The sequence below is a fragment of the Elgaria multicarinata genome, chromosome 1, assembly GCF_023053635.1.
Source record: "Elgaria multicarinata webbii isolate HBS135686 ecotype San Diego chromosome 1, rElgMul1.1.pri, whole genome shotgun sequence".
NCBI lineage: Eukaryota > Metazoa > Chordata > Lepidosauria > Squamata > Anguidae > Elgaria > Elgaria multicarinata.
Genome location: NC_086171.1, coordinates 29,253,739 through 29,279,102, shown reverse-complemented (window position 1 = coordinate 29,279,102; position 25,364 = coordinate 29,253,739). Strand labels below are relative to the sequence as shown.

The 25,364-nt window shown below is 40.8% G+C and overlaps 1 protein-coding gene across 3 annotated transcripts in view; it reads left to right on the top strand.

Annotated features, from left to right (window-relative positions):
- The window catches only part of PARD3 (par-3 family cell polarity regulator), a 680,003-nt gene that overhangs the window by 248,065 nt on the left and 406,574 nt on the right, over positions 1 to 25,364 (top strand). The gene's annotated exons all lie outside the window — the stretch shown is intronic.

Below are 25,364 nucleotides of genomic sequence, written 5' to 3'. Positions count from 1 at the left end.
CTTCCATAGGAATAAAAAGAGCAGGGAATTGTCTTCCATATTGTTCTAACCTCAAAATAAGAAAAATGCCAAAACCAGTGAAAGTGAGGCCAAATTGCAATAAACACTCCATGTTACAGTAAACAAGGGTCTGTCATTTTCAGTGGCAGCCCCCTGCTTATTGTAACATGAAGTGTTTATAGTTACTCTACTACTTCTCTCACTTTGTTACATGCAGTAAAGCTTACTCCGTGAGCTGACATTGGCTCAGTTCAGACAACACGTTAGTCAGTGATTGAGTTTTTAGAGGATACTCCCTACACAACATGTTTTAACTCCACCGTTGTGTGACTGTAGGCTACCATGGAGTTAAGTAAAGTCCATTGCGATGTTTGATTAACAGTTCCTCTACCCACTCTCCTATCCCGGTCCTCCTGATGGTATCCCATCAGCCATTTGTGAACCGCCCAGAGAGCTTTGGCTATTGGGCAGTATAAAAATGCAATCAATCAATAAATTGCTGCAAAAAACAACAATCCCAGCAGCTCTCCTAAAGCGGCACTCACTCCTTTCGCCACTCTTGCCAGGAAACTCTGTAGCCTGTGGGAAAAGTCAATGCGCCGCGACTGAAAACTAGGGGTGTGCACAGACCCCCTGCTCCGCTTCACTTCCAGATCCGCGATTTGCGGATCGGGCCGCTCTGCCCTGCCCCCGCTCCGCCTATGTCCACTCCGCTCCACTCGGAGCTCCGGATCCGGATCGGAGCTCCGTTTCCCCCCCATAGGCTTGCATTAAGCTAAAAAAGTATACAACTTTTTTTCTGTTAAAGTTAGAAACCTCAAGTTTGGCACCATGACACCTCATGGAGGTATACACACGCACGCCAAGACTCAAGGCAATCCCATCATCCCCTGATTTTGGGGGAATTTATGAAAACCGGGCACCCCATTCACACCCCTTTCCATAGCTCCGTCAATTTGCACTTTAGAAACCTCAAACTCGCCACCATGATAGCTTGTCCAGGGATACATACGCACGCCAAGACTCAAGGCAGTCCCAGCGGCAGAGCCCGGTAAGGGACCAAGGGAGAGGGTGGCCTTACCTGCCTCCGTCCGTGGTCCGTCGGCGTCTTCAATTGAGCCCGCGGTTCCACCAGGAAGTCTGGGCCGCAAGCGGGCTCAATTGAAGATGCCGACGGACCGTGGACGGAGGCAGGTAAGGGAGAGGAGGGCGGGGAGGGGGTTACCGGACCCTGCCGCCGTCGCCGCATGGGCGACAGCGACAGCGACAGCGGCAGGGCCCGGTAAACCCCACTTACCTTTCCGACGGAGCTCCGGATCGAGGCGAAGGATCCGCCTTCACCTCGATCCTCTTCGCCATGCTCCGCCGGCCCCCCAATCCTCTTCGCCTCCGCCTTAAGGGCAGGCAAAGCCCCCCGCTCTGCTCCTGCTTCTCCGGTCCGATTAGAAGCAGAGCACATCCCTACTGAAAACTCCATGGAGCCTGCCACACAACATGTAACACAATGGTTGTGCAGGAACTCACCTCTGCACAGCGTGGATATTCTGCGTGGAGTTCTTTTAAAAAACAAAGCAAAAAAGCCCTCAACCAATGTCCAGCATTGCATGGAATTTTCCCGCCAGACAACACATTTCTTCACAGTGGTATAAAACCACTGGTGAGAAATGTTGAACTGTCCAAGTCCTTGGTGGCCAGGAACAGGGCAAATCAAAGCATCTGTATTTCAGATTTGATTGACATATAAAACCATATTTCTTTCATGGTTTTGTGAATGTTATGGGGGAGTGTAAGATTATTTCTTCATTTGAAATTTTACTAAATATGTATAAGATTGGGGTTATAAAAGTTTGTTGGCATAGCATAGAGAAAGAAGCTTTTGAGGGCATAGAATGGGTTTAAATGGGTGTACAAGTGCTTCAATATTAAATGGGCAAGTAGGCATACATACATAGAACACTGTGTCAAGAGTTAGGTGCTTTAGTTTGGATAAGGCCTGATAGACAGTGATTTGGAAATATGATTTGAGGTTCCTCAAAGACGTTACTCATGAGGACATTCAACTTGGTATTGCTCAAAAGATATTATGCATAAGAAATTGTGACTTGTACTAACTGTAACTAGGTGAAGGGTCCAGGGTGAAGAACAGGTGAGGTTGTGGTTGGAAAAATCCCTGTGTCCGTAAGAACAGAGAAGTAAAGTAGACAGTTGACCACATGAAAAGCAGAAGTAATGTCCAACTTAGAGGTAAACAAATACATCAGAAAAGGATAGAATATTATAGGAAGAGGATGATTTAGAATTATGATGTGGACCAATGGATTTAGCTATTTCAGAATAAATTAATATGTATTAAGGGGGAGGTCTTTGTCTTTGAGAGGGGTATTTAAGTCTGGACACAGGGGACAAAGATGTCTTCCCTTTCCCTCAGGCATGACTTCGTCTTGCCTGGGAGAGATGGGAGTCCCTCTGTGAAGAAGGGCTCCTTCTCGGAGTCTGTGTTTGTCTGTGTTCATCCGTGTTTGTCTATGTTTGCCTTGTTCTCCAGAAATCTGCCAGTCTTGTGAGTATATTCTTTTAATTTACTGTGCTGAATGGAGGCTCGTGTGTCTGTTTGACTTTTAACTTTCATAAATTGTTTTAATAAATGTTTTAAAGTTATAACAGTTTCATGGAGTTTGTGAGTCTGAGTGAAGTCAATCATTCTGGGTGTCTATCTCCGGATCTTCCTTACACCTACTATAGTGGGGAATTTAAGGAGTACTGTTGCAAGATATTGTAGGAACTTACACTTCCAAGCAGCCTGTGTTCAGTACCTCTTAAAATTAAAAAGAAAATCCCCTTACATATGCTAGGAGGAGGTGGGGGAGGGCAACGAATTGACAAGCGTCTGCCAAGGGTCAAGGGTCTGCCATTTGTCGTGGCATCTCTTATTTCTGGCAATGTTTATTTTTTTCCTCTAGTAGAATGTTTGGAATAAGCTTCATAACATCCCTTGGACTTTGCAAAATCATCTTAACACATCCCTCTACATTGTAAGGCCTCACTGGTGCATGCCTACATTATTCTTATCTTAAAGAAGCCTAATGGGATATCCTTAACCTGGAGTTTTATTATTTAATAAGATGTCAGCTTGGGAGCATTGCCAGCATATAAGCTTTCCTCAACTTCCAGATGTTTTGGAACACAACTCCCATCATCCCTGACCATTGGTCAGGCTGGCTGGGGCTGATGGAAGTTAGAACTCCAAAAACAAACAAACCTGGAGGGCATCAAGTTCAGGAAGGCAGATCTAGGGATACAGGTTTTTACCTTCAATGTAGATTGACTCCGGGCTCAACTATACCAAGCAGGATATTGCACTATGAAAGCAGTATGAAAGCGGTCTGTAAAAGCCAGGAGCCACACGCTGCTTTATAGCAGTATTGAAATGCACTGCGGGATCTACACTACTGCTTTATAATGATACTGAAGTGCACTGACAACTGTTGGGGCCCATGACACATCTACACCAAGCAGGATACAACACTATGGAAGTGGTATGAAAGCGGTCTATGATATGTGTCATGGGCCCCAACAGTTGTCAGTTCACTTCACTACTGCTATAAAGCCGTAGTGTGGCTCCTGCCTTTTATATACTGCTTTCAAACCACTTTCATAGTGGAATATCCTGCTTGGTGTAGACGAGCCCTCCATCTTGGTGAAACAAATAGTTTGTGGTCCTCAGAAACTTGGCAAGACAAATAAGCTTCTCTGGATGACCTCAGAGTGCAGGCAGGCTGGTTCAGGATGAAGCTACTTCAAGTAGCTTGGGCCCAAACAGCTTAAGGCTCTAAAGGTTAATACCAGTACTATAAATTGGGCTTGGAAATGCACCAGCAGCCAGAGCAGTTCAGACAATAAATAAAGTTAAGATCTGCCTGCTGGATCAGGTCAAAGTCCATTTATTTATTTTATTTATTTATTACATTTTTATACCGCCCAATAGCCGAAGCTCTCTGGGTGGGTGATTCACAAAAATTAAAACCTTAATAAAACAACCAACAGGTTAAAAGCGCAAATACAAAATACAGTATAAAAAGCACAACCAGGATAAAACCACGCAGTCTGTCATTTTGTTTCCAGGGCCATAGCTAGACTTAAGGTTTATCCCTGGATCGTCCAGGGGTCAAACTTGTTCATCTAGGTGACACACAGGGGATCCAGTGCTCAGGCAGGGGCGAACCCTGGATGATCCCAGGATAAACCTTAGGTCGAGCTTAGGTTCAGCAAGGGTGTACACTCACTACTTCTGGGTCATCATGATGTGGATCACATAGACTGATCTTTCTTTGAGATTTCTGGTTCTATCTTATAGCAGAGGATCAGAGAAGATGGCCTTTGGGGCACCTGGCAAACGTTCCCCTTAAAGTGTAGTTTGTTTGAGCCTTCGCCTCCCTTAGCCATTTTGTACACCTTCATCAGGTTGCCTGCCTGCTTGCCTGCAAAAGTGTAGCACGTTGAGAAAACTTATTAAAGATGCTAAGTTAGGCGGTACATTTGCATGACATCTATGCCCAGAGGAAGAAAAAAAAAGTGAAATATTTTGGCACAGATATATCCTAGAAAATCAAAAGCAATGTTCTGTATACCACTTAAAAGAAATCCTTTCCTTTCTTTGTCAAATAGTTTTTGTTCTTCAGGACACTGCACCCCGTGGGTAATTGAAGCCATACTCGCAATGTTACTTGACATTAAAGCGACCCGATTTCAAATACCTGATTTAAATATACTTTGAAAATAGAAATAATATCCCTATTGTATTTCCTTTTTAACTTGTGAAGTGAAGCATGGCATACAAATGGTATTCTCAGGATTTCAAATAATTACCTTCTTACTGTTCAACTTCCATTCAGCTCATAAAACCCATCCAGTTTTCGTGGTAGTTGCAGATCCTGATTATTACATGTTGACAAGATCATATATCTATTAATTAGATTGGAGATGGGATGCAAAATTGCTGTAATTATTGTAATTTTCCAGCTAATTGTAGGGTTGGTGGTGAATATTTTACTTCTACCAAATGAAAAACAGTATTCCATCTGAAATTATTTGGTAGCTGTTGTAGATATTTCTCTCCCCCTCCCCTTTCGTTCTTTGTAATTTTATTATTCACCCCCCCTTGAATGTGCCTTTTTCCAAGTACCAAATGGGCTACACCTTTTGACAATGCAGCTCATGTGGCAAAGCCTACGTTTTATTCTGCTGTTCACATGCATTTGAAGGGTAACAGAGAAGCCTCTGTTCTGAAGCACTGTCTAAGCATATTAAGCTAAGGCTGAATGATCTGCTGAGATTTTCATCTTCCTTTGTTCAGGTTGCCATGTTACCTCTTTTTCTGTTTGTGTATAAATTGTACCACCTTCCCTAGAAAGGAAAAGGTTAGGTAGATCACCTCCAGCTGAGAAAGTAATATTCGTCTGGACTGCCATCCCTCCCTATGCGCAAGGCATATAGCCATACATTCTACCCAGTAATCATGCACTCTGTGATAGAGGGGTGGCTTAGAATAGATCTTTGCAGATAAGCAAGAATAGCACTGGACAACACATTATTTGTGCTATTCTGTCTTGAGATTGCACAAACCATATCATACCTTTATGAGTTAGTTAATCTTCCTTCCTTCCTTCTTCTAACATTTCCATTTTTGAATGGTTCTTATTTCCTTTTTCTAAGACATCAACAACATGAACCACCGTAAACTAAGCTTCCTCTACTGTATTCCTTCTGTTAAGGTAAATTACTTATATATAGTGTGCTGCACAACAGTGAATTTTTATTTGGAGTAAGTGGATGTCTGTATGCTTTGGAGAAGAGCCAGGGAGTTTGCTGTAGGAGACGGGTTGAAGCAAGCGGATGTTTATTCCCTGCTGAAATGTATAAACTGGAGGCGCAGGTGAAAATTGCCAGACCTAATGAGCAATTTGGCAGATAAGATGGGATGTCAGGCAGTGACAGTTCAGCCACGGCTGCACTGCCTGTGAACTGACTTGTTTGTTTCAGAGGATTGCATTTAAATACTGTAAATAAGATCCTCGATCACTTACCATCGGATAGCAAGGAAGAACTCTTCTTCTTTCTGGGGTTGTGTAGCCTTTCAAAGGTGTGTAATGGTTTTTTTAAAAAATCACTATTTAGCTTGGAAAAAAGGACGGTAAGGGGAAACATGATAGAGGTTTACAAAATCATGCATGATGTGGAGAATGTGGATCGGGAGACATTTTTATCCCTCTCCCATACTAGAATCCGGGGTCATCCCATGAAGCTGTTTGGTGGGAGATTCAGGGCAGGTAAAGGATGACTAAACTTGAATATCTAACCCAGAGGAGGTGCTGCTGCTGCTGCTGCTGCTGCTGCTGCTGCTGCTGCTGCTTCTTCTTCTTCTTCTTCTTCTTCTTCTTCTTCTTCTTCTTCTTCTTCTTCTTCTTATTTGCATTTTTATACCGCCCAACAGCCGAAGCTCCCAGGGCGGTTCACAAAAACTAAAACCATTCAAAGTATAAAACACAGTATAAAAACATGATATAAAATACACATTAAAAACTGATTAAAAACATACCATACATGATTAAAACATCTTTAAAACAACCTTAAAACATCCCGAAAACATTCTAAAATGTCACTGGATAGGCCTGCCAGAACAGATCAGTCTTTATAGCTTTTTTTAAATTCTAAAAGACTGTCAAGTTATGGCATGTTCAGATCATAACCCATCTTGAAGGCACTAGACAGGTTAAAAAAATAGCAAAGAAATGTAAAATAAACTTACATGTTCATGTCACCTGAAAATTAAAGTATATGTGAAATTAAAATACCTCCTTAATTAAACAGAGTCAGTAAATACCTGCTTCTTTTTCTTTTATTGGTAAGGTCTTAAATCACTACCAGAAAATGCTTATGCTTTAACTTGGGTGGGCCACCAAGAACTTCCAGAGCTCAGGAGTAGTCATAGAGAATGAGTCCCTCTGTTCTCTTACAGATTTTATGAGGTATATTGGGGGTGGGGACATCATTGAGAGAACACCTTCAGCAGACTGAAGTAGCCCAAATGAATCTTAAGGAATAAGGTGCCATCTTTTGGATACACAGGCCTCACACCATTTTTGTGCGTATTAAACAACTAGCAATCTTGCCAGCTGGATGTTTGGTTTGAACATTTCTTGAGGATTCTCTTCCAGATATTTCCATAGCTGAGATCACGGAGCTTTTAATTGTAAGGAGAGGTAAGTTAGGCGGAGAGATATCGATTGATCAGAGGTCACTCGGTGATAGTTATGGATGACTGGGGATTTGTTCTTGGGTCTCCCTGCTCCTAGTGTGGTACTCTAAGCGCTACACCAGGGGTAGACAACCTGTAGCCCTCTACCTAATTTCAAAAGGCCTCTGGCTAGAATGATCTGTTCTGGTGGCCCATCCACTTTTTGTTCTGGCTTCTACATGACATCATGTGTACACCTCCATATCTCCAAAGTGGACTTTCTGGGTGTGTAGGTTGACAGTTGCTGCTGACTGGTCTTATAAAGGAAAGCTGACCAATCCACATCACTTTGGGTTTCTGGCTTGAAATTCCTATGCCAGTCAGCTCCCAGCTCTCGCAGCCTTGTCTTCAAGTCCGGGAGCTAAGACTTTTACACCTCACTGCAAGTCTGCTCCCACCCACCTACCCCCGGCCATTAGCAGTGGCGTGCGAAAAGCCTAATTCCAGCAGCCTCCAACAGCTTGATGGCCAAGAGAAGCAGCACTGAGATGTTTGCCTGAGGTGTCAACGAAGCAGAAAAAAAGACCACCCACAGCAGGCAGTTCGTGTTGTTCTCTTCCAATTCACAAACAGATGCCATCCTCTTGAGACCAGGGAAGCGTGAGTAGGTGGGCCGGGAGTTCTCGGCTGTGGATACACCCTGCGGTGTGCTGTCTAATCCAGGGAGAGTGGAGGCAGATAACAAATCGGGGCGAGAGCACAGCTGTTTCTTTCCCCCGAGGTATCCAGGGAGCCTTCTGGGTAAACCGCCCGTGAAAAGTGACACCCACCTTCCCAAAGAAACAGGAGGGAAAAGGTTGCATCCAGTTATACAAATGACATGCTAGAAACAGTCCCTAGAAATGTTGCCTTTAATTCAGTAGGGCGTGTGCTCCCTTTTTCTCTCTATCAATCCATTTAAAATAAAATCGGTCTCTTTTCTACCATCCTAGCTGCCTACGTGTATTTTCTGCTAGGCTCTATTGTGAATGATTTTGTCAGCGCCAAAGCCCAGCAGATAAAAATTCTTCCTTCCCTTGCAGCATTTGATAAGGATCTTTTTTGTTTATCTGTCCAGACTGTATTTATTTTTCATTTCCCTTTAAGGTGAGAAATTTCTTTGCAGCTCTGTTTTGAATTTTCTTTCTAGCTCTTTACCCCCACAGCTGGAGAAACTCTTCCAAGTGTGATGAGTTTCTCCAGCTGGGGGAAAAGAGCCTGATTCAGGGAACTCCTTGGCTCAGTATTTGTGTCATGTTTAAGACTGAGATGGGTTAATGTAGTCCTAGACTGGATCCCAAGGAATAGTCTGAAGGCAAATAATGCAGCAAGCCAAGCAAGCCTGGTCAGTGCATGGATGGGAGACTGCCTTTGAACTTTATGTACACTTCCTTGCATTTTACATGGAAGAAAAGCATGATATAAATATAATGTAATTATATTTTTCTAATAGCGATGTGTCATCCTCATGCATGTTAATTTATTTATTTGCGGCATTTATATACTGCTGAATATCATAAAATCTTTCAGTGGTTCATAATATTAAAATGCAATATTAAAAATATAACATTAAAAGTGCTACATTAAAACAACTACTGTAAAAACAGTTTAAGGAGCAGCAAAATGAGCAGTGAGGTCAGTCTACTTACAGCCCAGGGAAAGCGTGGGTAAAGAAGTCTGTTTTTAGGAGGTGTTTTAAGGATGTCATATTTTCTGCCTCCCGAACTATGCAAGGCTCCCCCCTACCCCCCCACAGAGGTGTTGTCATTTACGGTTGCAAGGTAAGAAATGGCTTCTAATTGGAACAGGGCTTTCTTGGTGGTGGACCCATAGCTTTGAAACAGCCTCCCTTAGAGGTTCTGGGTGTTGATTTTAAGTGAGCATTATGGGGAGATGTGAAAGAGTTGTACAGAATTATGCACGGTGTGGATAGGGAGACATATTTATTTATTTATTTCATACGTATACTGCTCAGCAGCCTAAGCTCTCTGGGCAGTTCACAACTAAAAACATAAAGTCCAGTTTAAAACTTTAAAATCACATAAAACCAGAACAAATTACAGTCCAGGGAAGGCTTGTTTAAAAAGGTATGTTTTTAGGAGGTGTTTCAAAGATATTACATTTTCCGCCTCCCAAACTGCATGGGGGAGGCTTTTCCAGAGGGTGGGTGCTGCTACAGAGAAGACCTGCTTTTCTCCTGCTCTCATAATACTAGAACCCAGGATCATCCCATGAAACTGAGTAGTGGGAGATTCAGGACAGATAAAAGGAAGTGATTCTTCACACATAGTTAAACTATGGAATTCACTACCACAAGATGTAGTGATGGCCACCAATTTGGATGGCTTTAAAAGGGGGTTGGATAAATTCCTGGAGGAGAAGGCTACTAGTTGTGATGATTATGTGCTACCTCCAGAATCAGAGGCAATAAGTCTATATACACCAGTTGTTGGGGAACATTGGAACGAAGGTGCTGTTGCACTGTGTCCTGCTTGTGGGTCTCTGGTGGACAGCTGGGTGGCCACTGTATGATTAGAGAGCTGGATTAGATGGACTCTTGGGCCGGATCTACACTATTGCTTTAAAGCGCTTTATAACAGTTTTATAGCTCTTTAATGCGGTTAAAGCACTTTATAACTGCTATAAAGCACTTTAAAGCAGTAGTGTAGATCCTGCCTTGGTCTGATCCAACATGGCTCTTCTTATATACTTCTGAGTTGCCAAGGTTTGTACTTCTGAACCAAGGAATAAAACCTTGACTGATATGCTCAATTTTAATTTTTGGAAAATTCTACTATGGTGATTTTTACTCTGGCCACGCCTACTGACTCCTTCTGCCATGCCTACCAATGGAAGATGGCCCTTCACCCATCACTGCCTGCTGTTCTCAGGAACCAAAAAGGTTGCCCAGCCTTGAGTTAGTGGTAGCCTTGATAGTTGTACTGCTGAAGCTAAATAAATATCATTCTGGACATTAAAACTCTATCAATTCCATTTTAGATCTGGTTATTTAGTTTTCCATGGTCAGATACAAAATGTGACCATAGGAACAGAAGATTGTAAAACACATAGGATGAGTAAAATATATCGTTTTACTCATCAAACAGAAGACTGTAAAAGACATAGGATGAGTAAAATATATTGTTTCAGCCACCTGTATTACCCATTCTGTAAGGCATAGTATATAAGAACTGCTGGGATTACTTCTATTTAGTATGGATGAGTCAAAGCAATCCATCCAAATTTCATCGTTGTTTTTGATGCAAAACTTCAGTTTTTCATTTTGTCTTTTTGACAGCCTCCTTGAAATTTTCACCATGTTTTGCTGAATTCCTGGACACAGAACAGCTGTGCAACAAACACCTAAACGACTTAAAAACAACCTGAAATAGCCCACAAGGGCTTGACAAAATAATAGTAATAATGAAAATGATGATGATGATGAAATGGCTTCAATTTTTGCATAATTCACAAACATGAGATTAAAACTTTAGCCTGACTAAAAATTCTTCCTAAAAATTGTTTCATGTGCAAAGCTTGGCAAAGTTTTTAGCTGCTTAAATCCCTGTTTATTTTCTGCATTTCTGAAATTACACCATGGGGGGACTTTTCTATCATGCTCCCACCCCACCCCTCTCGTGTTTGCTATTTTTGTCAAACAAACAAAAAATCCATCCTGAGAAAGAGTCCTACAAATCTTCTTGCCTACTTTGTAGCTTTTTGGATGGGCCCTAATAAATGTATTCTCCTGTTGATGTTTTGATTGATTGTATTCTAATGGACCAAAATTGCTCAAACATTTTATAAGGAGGCCAAATCGCTTTAAAACTTAATTTTCCTGTCCCTTTTTCATTGCAAAATCATTAATTATCTCCTCAAAGTCAATTTCTCTGGAAAGTCCATACTCAGTAAACAAAATAATGACATGACTTAACCGTTCTTGCTGTGTGGGTTTGTATGTGTGAGAGAAAGAGAGAACCAGAAATATATTCAAAAGGAATTTGGGCTTGTAAATCCTACCAACAACACTGGTTTCTACTGACCATGGGCCGATGTCCCTGATTATTATGGTGATTTGAGGGCGGTAAACGGATGCAATAAAATAAATAAATAAATAGTTTAACTTTGCAAGCACAATCTCTGTATTTTGGAGGAAGGCCTGGCCAACCATTCCAATTCAAACTACTCATTACACTAATCACATAGCATGTAGCTGAAGGTTAGTGTACTTGGTGTCTATTTGGATGGGGGCCACTACGCACCAGGAAGGGAGGATTAAACCTTCCACTCACAGTTGTTTCCTGGAAATATCTCTTGGTGTAAATTGAGGCTCCCCCTCCCCATTTTTTTTAAAATGGTGATGTTAAAAAAGATGTGTTTGTGGTGGGGAAGCCTTCATTGGTGGTGGTGGTGGTGAAAGACTTGATTACTAATCAATAAAGTGCTTTTGAACCCTCTGTCGCTGGAATGGTGGAGTCGTGCTTAAGGGCTGTTTGGATCTCGTCCTTGGGTGAAAAGAACATTGATCTAACAGTGGTGGGGAATTTCAGTGGGGAATTTGTGGTGGGAAAGGGTTTAACCCTCCCCTCCCAGTGCATGGTCATCCCAATCCAAATCGGAGGCCATTTGCCTACACTAAAATAAAAAAAACTAACAACCAGCTAGATGCTTCATGATCAGTGTAACGTGTAGTTCGGCTCTCGCTGTTTAGAATTCTCCTTGTTTTGCTTCTGTGATTGGCTCTAACAAATTTCACAGGATCTGGACAAAAGATAAAATAAATTTCCATAAATATCCTAAAGCTTGATCTACAATTTAGCCTAATCTCTCTCTCTCTCTCTCTCTCTCTCTCTCTCTCTCTCTCTCTCTCTCTTCTCTCTCTCTAATGCAATTGCAGTCTGGGACCTGTTAGGATGTAATGGGCTCAAGAGCACCCCCAGCAAAGAACTTGAGCATTCGCTGCAATTGCTGATCCAAATTAAGCCTAGGGGAGCTCACTTATCTCAAATTCTGATGAGTGCAGGCAGAACTTGTTTTTTTTTTAATGTGGGTCAGGTTTACTATTAAACTTTTCGCTGTTGAGTTTGATATATGTAGTGCATTAAACAGCTTTAACTGTCGGCTTGCATGATTTAGCTTTCTGGAAGTGAAAATGTATGATTTACTGTTTTCTACGTATGACAAAGTAGTATTGCAATATTCTGGATACTGGATTTTACATTTTTTAGCAGAGAATTAGCTTTTTCCTTCCTTTAGCACTGCAGGATTATTACTTTGGGGGATAGATTTTATGCAGTCAGATTTGGAGCTTGGATAGAGTTGGGGCATACGATGTGGAGAATTAGCATTGTAGAAATGTTAGTTTCTGTAATGTAGAATCAATGGCATTCCAATGAGGTCAGGTTAATGAAAGTTTCACTGTGTTAAAAGGAGGAAATGTGTAACATTCTTAGCCAATATCCATTTTATTCATTTCATTGGTGTTGCTCTTTATTAAATAAATTGTCACTTAATTAAATTAATTGTAGCTTAAACAAATAGGAAATATTTCTTCAAGCACTGCACTAGCTTGTAAAATAGTTACAAGAGTTTAGATAATTAGCCAATAATTGAGTTTCACTCTAGCATCTGATGAAGCAGGTAATCACCTATGAAAACTCAAGCCCTTTCCGTGAAATAATTTCAGTTCATCTTAAAAAAAAAAGAGAGAGAGCTGTAACTGGACTATTAATAATTGCTCTAACAACATTAATATTTGCATACATGTATTTTAAAATGGAGCTAATTGCGTGCAATGTTTCAATTTAAAAAAGGTGCGACTGGATGCTCTTAATAATTTCATGAACAATATTAAGTTTTGCATGGTTGCATTTAAAAATGGGCTAATTGCATATAGTGCTTCAATTTATGCTGTGATTGGCCTAGATTTTGCTATAAAAAAATAAAATTCTCTACTAGCTAATTCTCTACCTTTGCTGAGGTGCGCTCTGCAAAAATCAAAAGCATTTTACTAATTCAGGCATTAATTTTGACTATAGGAATTACTTGGAACTAAAATTAGTTGCCTGTTGCTAGGGTTGGATGGACTCACCCGCGTCTGACTCGTCGGAAGTTCACCATCCTCCACTGCTTCCGGCACCACATGAGTCTCTGTAAGGCTCGGCAAATCTCAGATGACATCGCAAGTCTGTTCACCCTCGTCCGGAGCCTCCATTGTGACTTTAAAATTAGAATATATTCAACAGGCATATGCACCTCCGGAGGGTGGAGAGCATATGCACCGGATGATCTCAAGGTTTTGATTGTCAAATTCTTATGGGTCTGTGTTTTCATAGAGTCATAGAAACATAGAATAGTGGAGTTGGAAGGGGCCTATAAGGCCATCGAGTCCAACCCCCTGCTCAATGCAGGAATCCGCCCTAAAGCATACTTGACAGGTGGTTGTCCAGCTGCCTCTTGAGGTATGCTTTAAGGTGGATTCCTGCATTGAGCAGGGGGTTGGACTCAATGGCCTTATAGGCCCCTTCCAACTCTACTATTCTATGATAACTGAATAATAATAATAATTAATTATAATAATAATACAGAGTTATGACTAGATCTCTACCACTACCCTTGATTTATCCTCCTGCAACTCCATTAGGACTCATATTTAATTTTTAATGCCAATTCTGGCAAATAAACTGCTAGGAGCTGGAATGGATGTAGCACACGAATCTTAAAAGAAGAATCAAATATAGATTACAAATAAAAGCGCTTTATAGCTCTTTAAAGTTACAGGAAGCCTGATTCTGGCTGGACATCAGAAAAAACTTCCTAACTGTTAGTGCAGTACAACAATGGAAACAGTTATCTAGGGAGGTCATGGGCTCTCCCACGCTAGAGGCATTCAAGAGGCAGCTGGACAACCATCTGTCAGGTATGCTTTAGGGTGGATTCCTGCAATGAGCAGGGAGGTTGGACTCGATGGCCTTATAGGCCCCTTCCAACTCTACTATTCTATGATTCTATGAAATCACAGACCCATAAGAACTTGACAATCAAAACCTCGAGATCATCTCGGGCTCTCCACCCTCCAGAGGTGCATATGCCTGTCGAATATATTCTAACGCCTGTTTTAAATGCCCTTCAAAACAACATTGTCCCATCACATGGTTGCTCAAAAAGCAACAAGAAAACTACCCCTCCATCACTTGACGAGTGTATTTACAGATTATGGGACATGTTATATATGATCAAATTGACTAACTTCTTTAAGAGTTAAGGAAGGGAGACAACAAGAAACTAAGTTCATAGGAAGAGGGAGTCTGATTTATTTCCTTTTGTAATAGCAAGGCCCAGGGTAATATTAATCCATATGTATTTCTGCAATTTAATGTTGTTCAAATATTATATTTATAAGGGTTTATATTTTGATTTATTTGCATAATATTACTATTTGGGGGGGGGGGGAAGCAACAAGAACAACCGTAAGGCTTTTTCTAAGTTAATTAGGATGAATTCTTGTGAAGGAATACTGTTGAGTGAAGATTGTTGGAATGTTTGAAAAAGTTCATTTCAAACATAGAATGAGAGAGAGAGTGACAATAGTATTGCTTTATCCGAAGTCCAGATGGAAACAAGATCCCCTTTAACTCCTCCCTAATGAGCCTCTGACACTAAGCCATTAGAATGCAATGGTAGGAACCATCAATGTCCAGCCCATGTGGACAGTGATTGCCACAGGGAGTGATGATGGTCCTCACTCTTTCCCTAATATTTCTGTACCACCACATTTCTACAAACACTTACATATGTACCACATATAACCATCAATGAAACAATCGTTGCTTTGGGAAAAAAAAGTTACCAACCTATTTTTATAATATTGCTATTTTTGTTTTGTATTTTTAGCGGTGCTTGGAGTAGTTTATCAGACAAACTAGCATTTAAGAACAAACCAGCAAAAATATTCAAGGGAAATGGATACTTTGGAGCTGAAAAGACAAATAGTTGAAGTAGGAACCTGGCTTTAAGCGTTCTACTTAACCACTTGAAGGAGGGTTGAGTAAAGCTCAGCACAGTGTTTGCAATCAGTACAAATTGCCGCAGTTTTTAGTTCTGAATGCTGGCTTCAGCCTCCCATTAAATTGTCTAGACCATTATTATTTTCAGTAGACATACAAACAACCAGTCTTAAGTATGCGTAAGGCTTAGAAGATCCCAATTTGCTCTCAGACAATCTTCAAGTACTGTGAAAGCCAAAACTTGTCACATTTAGTTTTTCGTGAATTATTCACTTGAGTTCTAATTGGGAGTGTCCGCCTATATGACATGAGAAATTGTCTGTAGCCAGCAGTCAACAAGAAAGCAGGAGAGGGTGGCCAGGGGAGGGGAAAATGCATTCTTGTTTATGAGTACATGTCATCCCCTAATAAATAATAATTGCTCTGCTGTTGGCTGCTCGAGTTGAAAAATAATGTAGATATGTGGGATGAGAATAGCAGCTTTCAGGACTGTTACGCAGGCAGCTGCCTTATAAGCAGGTCAGACTATTTTTCTGCCTGGCCCAGGGCTGTCTGTTCTGACTGGCAGCAGCTGTCTAGGCTCTCTGTTCTGATTGGCAGCAGCTGTCCAGATTGGTACCTCCAGTAATCCTCCTTTTAACTTGCTACCTGAGCCCCCTTTGAACTGGAGGTACCAATCTGAGACCGTCTATATTGCAAAGCATTTGTTCTGCCATTAAGAGAGCATTCCTGTAAACCCTAGACAGCATCTGAGGGGCCATAGGATATTTTGGATTCCCAATTCCGAGGTCAGAGACAGTGCTCTGATCTCGGAGCTGGGAATCGGAGCTCTGACACCCCCACCCCCTCATAGTTGCCTGCCTGAGGTCGGGGATACTAGAGGAGGGGTGAAAGGGGGCATTTTGGTGGGCAGGGAGGGAGCAGACTGGAGAGGCTGGGATATGAGCTAGACTGGGACCTCCCCTGCCATCTTCCCTCCGCCTCTGAAATGCTTTCATTAGATGGGCAAAAAAGCCCATCCAGTGCTCATTCAAAAGCCCATACAAAAAAGATTGCCTCTGCCACTCCTCACGTGCTATATAGAACGTTCGTAATTGCCTCCGCCCACATCCCCCAGAACCAGCAAATTGTGATTTGTGCTGAAATGCAGACTTAGAAAACTGTATGTTTCTAAGGCATGGTGAAACTGTATTCTTTTGTTTTGGATGAAATGGTAAAACCATGGTTTATGAAAAACCAGGAAATGATGACGGGAATTGGAGTACACAAGAAAATTGCAGTACACAAGGGAACACACAATCCCAAGAATCCTTGGCTTGTTCACATGGCAGCAACCCATAGTTTGCTGTTACATATGAAGCAGCTCTCTGTGCTTGCCAATACTAATACACACTTTAGCCCTCTTTCATAACCTGTTGGCTTCCCAAATACCCCACAGCCAACTGCACATTACTTAAGAGCTTTGAAATAACTGTTCATGTCAAATTTTTGCAAGGCCAAATTATTCACATGCAGCCTATTGTGCAAGATGTGCAAGATTTGTTTCTGATTAGAATATGTAAGCAAAAGTCTTTAGTACAAAGTTCTTTTTGGGAGCTCCATTGAAACAAGCAAATGTTGCACAACAACAAATACCCTTTGTTCCAATTGCATTAATTTCAGAAACGTTTGCATTGGAGAGGTGGTTGCTCGATTGTGCCCAAACGAAGGGGGTAACCTTTGAGGAAGAATGTACACAATTGTCATGACTAGGCCTGTTCCCCTTAGGCTGGGGGAAGGAGTTTCTGACGAACAATCAGAATCAGATTCTGAAGCTGAAGAGACAGCGCCAGAAATGTACCTGCCTACATGGGAGGTGGGAGAAAGTGATTCTCACAGGCTCTTCACCAGCTAGGGATGAACTTTTGCCAGACATTAGCAATGAAAATATTAAGAACACACAGTCTGTGGGAAATCAGTATTCTTCAGATGGAGAAGACACTGAAAGGCTAGCTGATCCTAGAGTCCGCCGCAGACTCAAACAGTGGAGCTAAAGGAAGGCGAGAGAAGGTCAGCCTGGCTAGCTTCTTAACAAAGTCTTCTTCAGAACCAGCCTCCTTGAAATTAAAGCATTCTGGGAAAAGACTTTCCCTTTTCCTTGAAAAGACAATTGTCTCACTTAGTTTGCATAGTTTTGCCTAGAGGAAAGTTCCTAGAGGTTGGACTCTCTTCAGGTGGGAAGAGATGTTTATTGCTAGAATAAAGCTTTGTGGATTACGTGGCAGACCTCTTTATTGTCTCACAATAATGCGAGTGGTTTTAGGAAACACAACAACAATCAGCACTTGTGGTTAGTGTTATGTGGTTGCTTATCTGGATTAGGTACTGCCTTTAATGTTCTTCCCAGATGAAACAGTCAGTAGTGCTCCATTTCTTAGACTGAGTTTGGAGAGCGTTTTCTTAAGTGCCTTGAAATCCTATGAAAATTTGCCTTTTGCCTATAAAAGTTTTCATGGATTGTCACTGAGTGCAGAATAGTGCTTTTTCATTGTGTAGCATTAAACATTTACCAGAAACAGTCATGGGATCGGGAAAGAGAGGCATTTACTGAAATATATAATAAATGTTGTTTCCTTTCTTCACTAAAACTAGGGGTCCCCAAGCTTTTTTGGTCATGGGGGTGGGACTTGCCCACTCATAAAATGGCTGCCGTGATAGTCATGGCCTGTCACAAAACACTCATTTCCCAGAAGGCAAACAGGTGAGATTAAAAGAAAAGTCATTTGCCCAGGAGTCTACAGACTAGGCAGAGGTGAGCTCTGGGCTCCAAAACACAAACACACTCCTATGAATCCAAAAATAAAGATTTCCAGTTAAAAAAACATATTCTAATACAAACAAACTTAAGAAATGAAATCAGAAGGGAGGGAGAGAGTCAGTGAATGCATATGGGTTCCCATGGGCACTGTATTGGATACCCCATACTTAAACTCTCTCTCAAGCTAAAGAGGGTAAGCTTTTGACTCTCTCTCTCCTCCCTCCCCCCCCCCCCCCGGTGTGTGTGTTTATTTTGTATTTGACACCAAAAAATTAATTGTTCGGGATGTCAGTTTGTGTTTGACAAGCATCGTCATGTCCAGCCCCTATGTAGCGGGAAATTAAAATAAGCAAGTACTTCGTTCTTTGATGCAATTAAATGAATCTTAATCAAACCAGACATTTCAGGGATCGTCCGTTAAAAGTATGCAAAGGGGCAGCCATTATTTATCTTGTCCTGTCTCTGACTACTGACACTTCAGGGTGTTTGACTGCAGATTTGCTATAAATGTCACCACAGTTCAGGACCTTGGGTTATTGCAAGTCCAAAACTGTAATTCTGCCATGTTTACTATGAGCAGAATAATTTAGACAAGTAAGGCAAACATTTCTTTATTACCCGTCTAATAAATGTCAGTTTTGATTTATTGAATACAAGCTCCTGTCAGGAGAAGTTATCAGGTCCTTTGACTTGCTTGCTTTTTTGGTAGTTTGAGACTGTGGCTTCCTACTATACATTAGATCCTCTGGCACAGAGTTTGACCCCATGGCCCCCATGCAGAAGCATTCATAAGTCAAAGTCACAGCTATTGCTGCTGCCACTATTGTTCCTGTCTCTATTTTTATTTATTTCAAATATACGGCTACCACTCATCTAAAGAGCTCATGATGCTCCTAACCAATTTTATTCTCACAACAACTGTGTGAAGTAGATTAAACTGAAAGAAGGTGACTGGCCCAGGGTCATGTGCTGAGAAGGAATCTGAAGCTGAGTTTCCTGAATCCAACACCCTTTAATCAACCTACAACACTGGTTTTCACCATGTCTTCACTTCCAGTGACTTCTACTGAATCTATGCTTATTCTCCAACTGTGGCTACTTGGACAATCACAGCATGCTGCCTTTTGTCTTCACCATTTATTATTGTTTATCTTCCTCATCTCAAGAACTAGAAGTTTAAACAAACAAAGCATTTAAAAAAAATTTTTTTTTTAGAAAACACTTAAACTTTCTTTATGCCCTAAATGGGCACTGTCTTCATCTTATATTAACTTTTACCTTGATAATCTTGAGGACTGCTTTAAAGACACGTTCTTAACTTATGTTTTTTTACAAAGCACTTAAACCTCTTTGTGTATGGTTGATTTTTTTTTATTTTTTTTAGTGGATCATAATGCTTAGGAACTGAATTCTATTGGATGATTTATTTATTTATAATGTTTCTTGGCCATCTTTCAGGGCAGAATCCCTTGCACGTCAGCTTACAACAGTAAAATACATAAAAGCAGTTAAAATATTAAAATCAATTAAAAACATAAACAGTAAAAGCCGACTTTTCTCAAGGTCCTTGTAAAAGGATCCCCATGTCATAGAATCTTGGCCCCAGGGCGTGGCTTGAAGGCCCATGAGGCAGCTATCTTGCTGAAGCTAAGCAGGTCTGGGTATGGTCAATGCTTGTAGGAGGAGACCGCATGTAGCCATGTTGAGTTCCACAATGGAAGAAATGTGGAACCTAAATGTAATAAATAAATTAAAATAAATGTTTCCAGAGGCTCAAAGCACAACATGTTCAGGGTACGATAACTGATGTTTTGAAGAAGCTTTCACAATTACCTTTTACCACATAGATAGCAATAAGAGTACTGATAACGAGTGGTGTAGAGGTGCATTTTGAAGGACAGGTGCTCATCATGGCTGTCACGGCCCCAAGCAGAGTCGGAAAATTCAGTTAGCAGTTACGGCACCACCAGAACCAGGTATTTTCAAAATCAAGACAGCACATAGTTAAACTATGGAATTTATTCCCACTTTGGATGGCTTTAAAAAGTGATTGGACAAATTTATGGAGGATAAAGCTATTGATGGCTATTAGTCCTGATGCCTATATGCTATCACCAGTGTCATAAGCAGAATGGCTATGAACACCAGTTGCTGGGGAACATGGGTGGGAAGCTACTATTGCACTCATGTCCTACTTGCGGATTCCCACAGGCAGATGGTCAGTCACTATATGAACAGAATGCTGGACTAGATGGTCATTTTGTTTAGATCCAGATGGATCTATTTATGTTCTTATTTCTATACCCAAGAAAAATAAATGCAAGAGATGTGTTAATAAAATGTGAAGTACCAGATACAGTCTTATTACTAGGAAACATGATAAATATGAATTAAGGAATGCTGTGAGCCAGCAGTTACGTCCTTCAGTTTATGCTGCAAGAAACCAAGTGTACTTATGCAATATTAATTTAGGATGCACAGCAAATTGGCGTTTTCGAAGCATTCCATTTTCATTATAATTGGCCTTCATTTGCTTGGTCCATTATCAGCGATTTTAGGGAATTAGAGCTTCTCCTCTTAAAAGTTTCTAGGCGTTTCTTTGAAATTGGAATTGTCAAACCATTATAAATAATCTTCCTATCCCTTTTCTACCCATGAATGCAGCATAACTATTCTGTACTTTTAGATGGGCACTAGATTTTTGTTTCCTTTCAAATGCACACTTTTTCTTGGGGAGTTATTTCAATCATGCAGGTCCCTATAGATCCACGTTGGTAATAGTAAACTAGATGGACTTAGTTTGGCTATGTGCCTTATTTTACAGAGGAGAGTCTTGTATTTGAAGGGCAATTGGAGGACAGTCTCTATTTGAAAATGTCTTTTATTGAAGGGCTGTCCAGTCCAAGTTCAGTTTAAAGATTAAGAAGAAAGCATAAGAAGAAAGACAGGGAGACTGAAGTTGTCCATCAGTAGTGAGCACCTGCAAAGCATACTGAGCAGGTACACCAGCTGGTCATCTGTTCATAGTCTTCCCCAGTGTTCTGAGATATACTGCTGTTCTGTTAAATAAAAAGTTGGTGATAGTTTCTACAGTTGTACCTATACATTTAAGTTAGCATATGTGAGTGTATGTAAATCTGTGTCCTCTTTTGTCCTCTCTTTCGGTGATGGTTTGAGGGGCTCTGTATGGGCTCTGTATACGGGATCTTTTAAAGCTCCTTTTCTTGCTCTCCTTGTGAGCTTCCTGAATGGCCACTTTTGGAAACAGCATGATTATTGGACCTTGATTTGAGTCAGCAAGGCAATTCTTCTGGTTTTAGGTCACAACAAACTTAAGCCAAATTTGTTTTAATCTACCAACCTGCCACACCAATTTGCATAAATTAATCCTCAGATAAAAGTTACAATGAGGATTTGACATCCTGTCTGCCTTATAGTCATTTTACAAACATCCAGGCACCATTCTCCTCACAGTTTGTGAAATGGACTTAATCACCATTCTGCCCACATCCCTAGGCATGGGAATGGGGTCAGCTCACTCTTTGGCATCTGAAATGTGAGGTTTCTGAGGCATTTCCATTTGGTAACTTTGTTTTAAAAACAACATCAGTCTTAGAAAGAAAGTGGTTCATTCTCCACAGCTTAAAATTGTCATCCGATACCTAAAGTTTGGCTTCTGTTCTGAAACTGTTCTGCGTGTGACTAGTAGATAATGTATGTTCTCCTCCCCTCATACTAAATTTTAGAAAATGGTTCTTGAACAGGGAAAGTATGTGTTAGTCATCTTCTGAAAATTCTTCAAACAACTGTTTTTCTACATCTTATCGCAACTACATATGCCTCATGGGTTAATTATTTTGCAGCAACGTTACAAGGTTTTGAGGGAAGCAAAAGGAAAAAAAAGAGAGTGTTCTCTTTGATTTTCACTTACTCAGCTTCATAACAGCTTTAAGGGGTTTTGGATAAATTTTACCTAGATGTTTAAAAAAGTAATTATTCGGCTATAGAAGTCCATGTTTTACTATTAATACATTTTGGAACAGCCTTATACTCTTGTTCTCAGGCTCCACAATCACGCTGAGAGTTCTACTCATGTTCAAGTGAATGCAGGTAGAACTCCTTGTGAGTTCAACATGGCAGGGTCTGGACTGAGGGGGTGGTGGGGCCAGCATGCCTGCAGACCTAAGGGGTACATCCAGCATGCATGGCCTCATCACAATACCCACTTTAAGCCATCACATATTCAGGCAAACATCTGAACAATGGTCATGTTTCTACATGATTTGAGGTGAAGCTTCCGCTCAGTAGGGTGACCATATGGAAAGGAGGACAGGGCTCCTGTATCTTGAACAGTTGTATAGAAAAGGGAATTTCAACAGGTGTCATTTTTATGCCTGCAGCACCTGATGAAATTCCCTCTTCGTCACAACAGTTAAAGCTGCAGGAGCTTGTAAAATATCAGCCAATAATGGCCAGTATTTGCAGAAAGGGGAATTGTTTATTGCAGCCTTGCACTATTTTCCCACATTAATGAATCAACTGGTGTCCCTAAGCTGCATCCCAAACTCGTTTGTCACTTCATGGTTCCCCTTTTGTGAGTGAACCTTCCTTTGAGATGATATAAATTGAGAGGGAAGCGTCAGGCGAATGGAAGGGAGGACGGTTTCTCAGGTGATTGCTTTTGGAGAGATGTGCCTTGTTTCTCCCCACAAAAAACACACTGGTATAAATGCAACTAATACATCTGTTGCTATTAACTGTTGTAAGCTGATGCTAAAGTTCTGAGAGTTGGGAGCCCCTGTGATCTACAGGGAATCAGAGATTCAGAGTGTAACATTTTTGTAGTTCTATAGTATTGATGTATTGGGTTGATGTTGTAACCCTAACCCTTGAGTTATTCCATAAATCAGTATAATACTCTGATTAAAAAATCAATAAACAACAGATGAAAAGAGGTACTCTTTGGTTCTTAATGAGCTGCACATAGCCCAGTAGTTCACTTTTGGTATAGCTATTCCTTATATAAATCCTGTGTGAGTATGTGTGTTCAGGATAGGTGAAAATACCTATGCATGTATTATAAGGCTGCAACCTGGGTTTGGAGGTGTGTCAACCGGTTCTGGATGGGGTTACACTCCCCCTGAAAGACTGTGTTCACAGCTTGGGGGATGCTTCTGGATCTGTCGCTCCAAATGGCAGCCCAGGTAGATGCAACGGCCAGGAGTGCCCACTATCAGCTTCGGCTGATACGCCAGCTGTGCTGGTAACTTCGCGGCTCGACTTCTACAATGCGCTCTACATGGGGCTACCTTTGTGCCTAGTCTGGAAACTTCAATTAGTCCAAAATATGGCAGCCAGGCTGGTCACTGGTACACCTAGGGGTGACCACATTACACAAGTTTTAAAATCTCTTCACTGGCTGCCAATTAGTTTCTGGGCAAAGTACAAAGTGTTGGTTATTACCTTTAAAGCTCTACATGGTTTGGGTCCAGGCTACCTGCGGGATCTCCTTCTCCCATACAATCCACCCTGCACACTCAGGTCCTCTGGGAAGAATCTACTTCAGTCAACCAAAACTAGGCTGATGGGTATTACCCAGAGAACCTTCTCTTCTGCTGCTCCCAGACTGTGGAATGGCCTGCCGGAAGAGATTCGTCAACTTGACAGTCTTTTAGAATGTAAAAAAGCAATAAAGACTGATCTATTCCGGCAGGCCTATCCAGTGAAATTTTAGAATGTTTTTAGGATGTTTTTAGGATGTTTTAATCATGTATGCTATGTTTTAAATCAGTTTTTAATGTGTTTTACATTCACTGTTGTTCCCCGTCTCGATCCAAGTGGAGAGGCGGGTAAGAAATACATTAGTAGTAGTAGTAGTATATTATTATTAACCTTTGTAATTTAGAAATACAGATAATTGTTTGCTTAGTTTTAGCATTTTTACTTTGTTGTTGTTATTATTATTATTATTATTATTATTATTATTATTATTATTATTATTATTTTATATAGCACCATCAATGTACATGGTGCTGTACAGATTACACAGCCGGCATCTGTTTGTAGGGCTGGGGAATCTGTGTACCTTCAGATGATGTTGGACTCTAACTCCCATCAGACCCTGCATGGCCAATTGTCTAAAGTGATGGGAGTTGTAGTTCAACAATGTTTGAAGGGCCTCAGGTTTTCCAGCTCTGCCCTAACATTAGCTAATCTTAAAATGTCTTAAATACAAGTTGAAATACAAACTTCATCTAAATACACAGATCGAAAAATCAGTATGCTCTGCTGGAGTAGCCATAACATCAGGAAGCTTTCTACACTCTAATGTAAACTAAGAATGATTGGGTTTCAGACTTGTGCTGGTAAATCCATTGCTTTCCTAGGTGAGTTATAGCAACAGTTTCTCCAAGACAACAGATGTCCATTTTCCTCTCTTGTACACAATCCGTTACGTAGATTTGTTTTCCTACTAAAATATTTGAAACAAACCTTGTAGAATAAATACTGCACTGATATATATTCCCAGAAGGAATAATTCTACTTTCTTTGTAGTGTCTTTTTCTTCACTATTTATTCTATTGTTGTATTTGTAATTGTGCTTTTAATGTATTTTATGTCATTTTTTATTATTTTTTGTTTTAATCTTGGTTTTATTGTTGTTAGTTGTCTTGGTGGTGAAGTATAAATCAAATAAATAAATATTCTTATTGTTGGGTGCGACGTGCAGCCATCCTAAATAAGGCCAACTTATTTAGGTTCTGGCCATCAGAAACATACAACATCTGGAAAAAGCTATGAGAAAGTTAAGAACAGCATTAAATGTTCCTAAGAGTCCCAGTAAATCTCTCCCCCACTCCCCACAACCAAGAAACAGCAATCCATCAATAGGCTAAATATTTTTAACTGAAAATATCAGTTGTGGGGAAACCTTTACATTCTGGTAGTAACTTCCAATGGGCTGTGTTTGTGAGAGAGAACTTACATGGCAATGTTTATTTTTTATGTAATGTGTAATATTCTGGCCTGCATGACTCCAGGATGTATATATGCCCAAAATCAAAATAGGACTTGCTCTTGAGAAAACCTTCAGGAGTACATTGATAATTATGTGTATAGAAGTGAGCAAAATTTTGAATACTGCTTAGTTACACAGTGTGCAATCGAGATCCAGTGTTTGCATGTACAGAAAGCAAAGTCCAGAGGCTTCCACATGCATAAATAAGTTTTTTGGTATCCATCTATAGGGTATATTCTGTTAGGATCTGGTCAGGGCTTGGATGTAAAA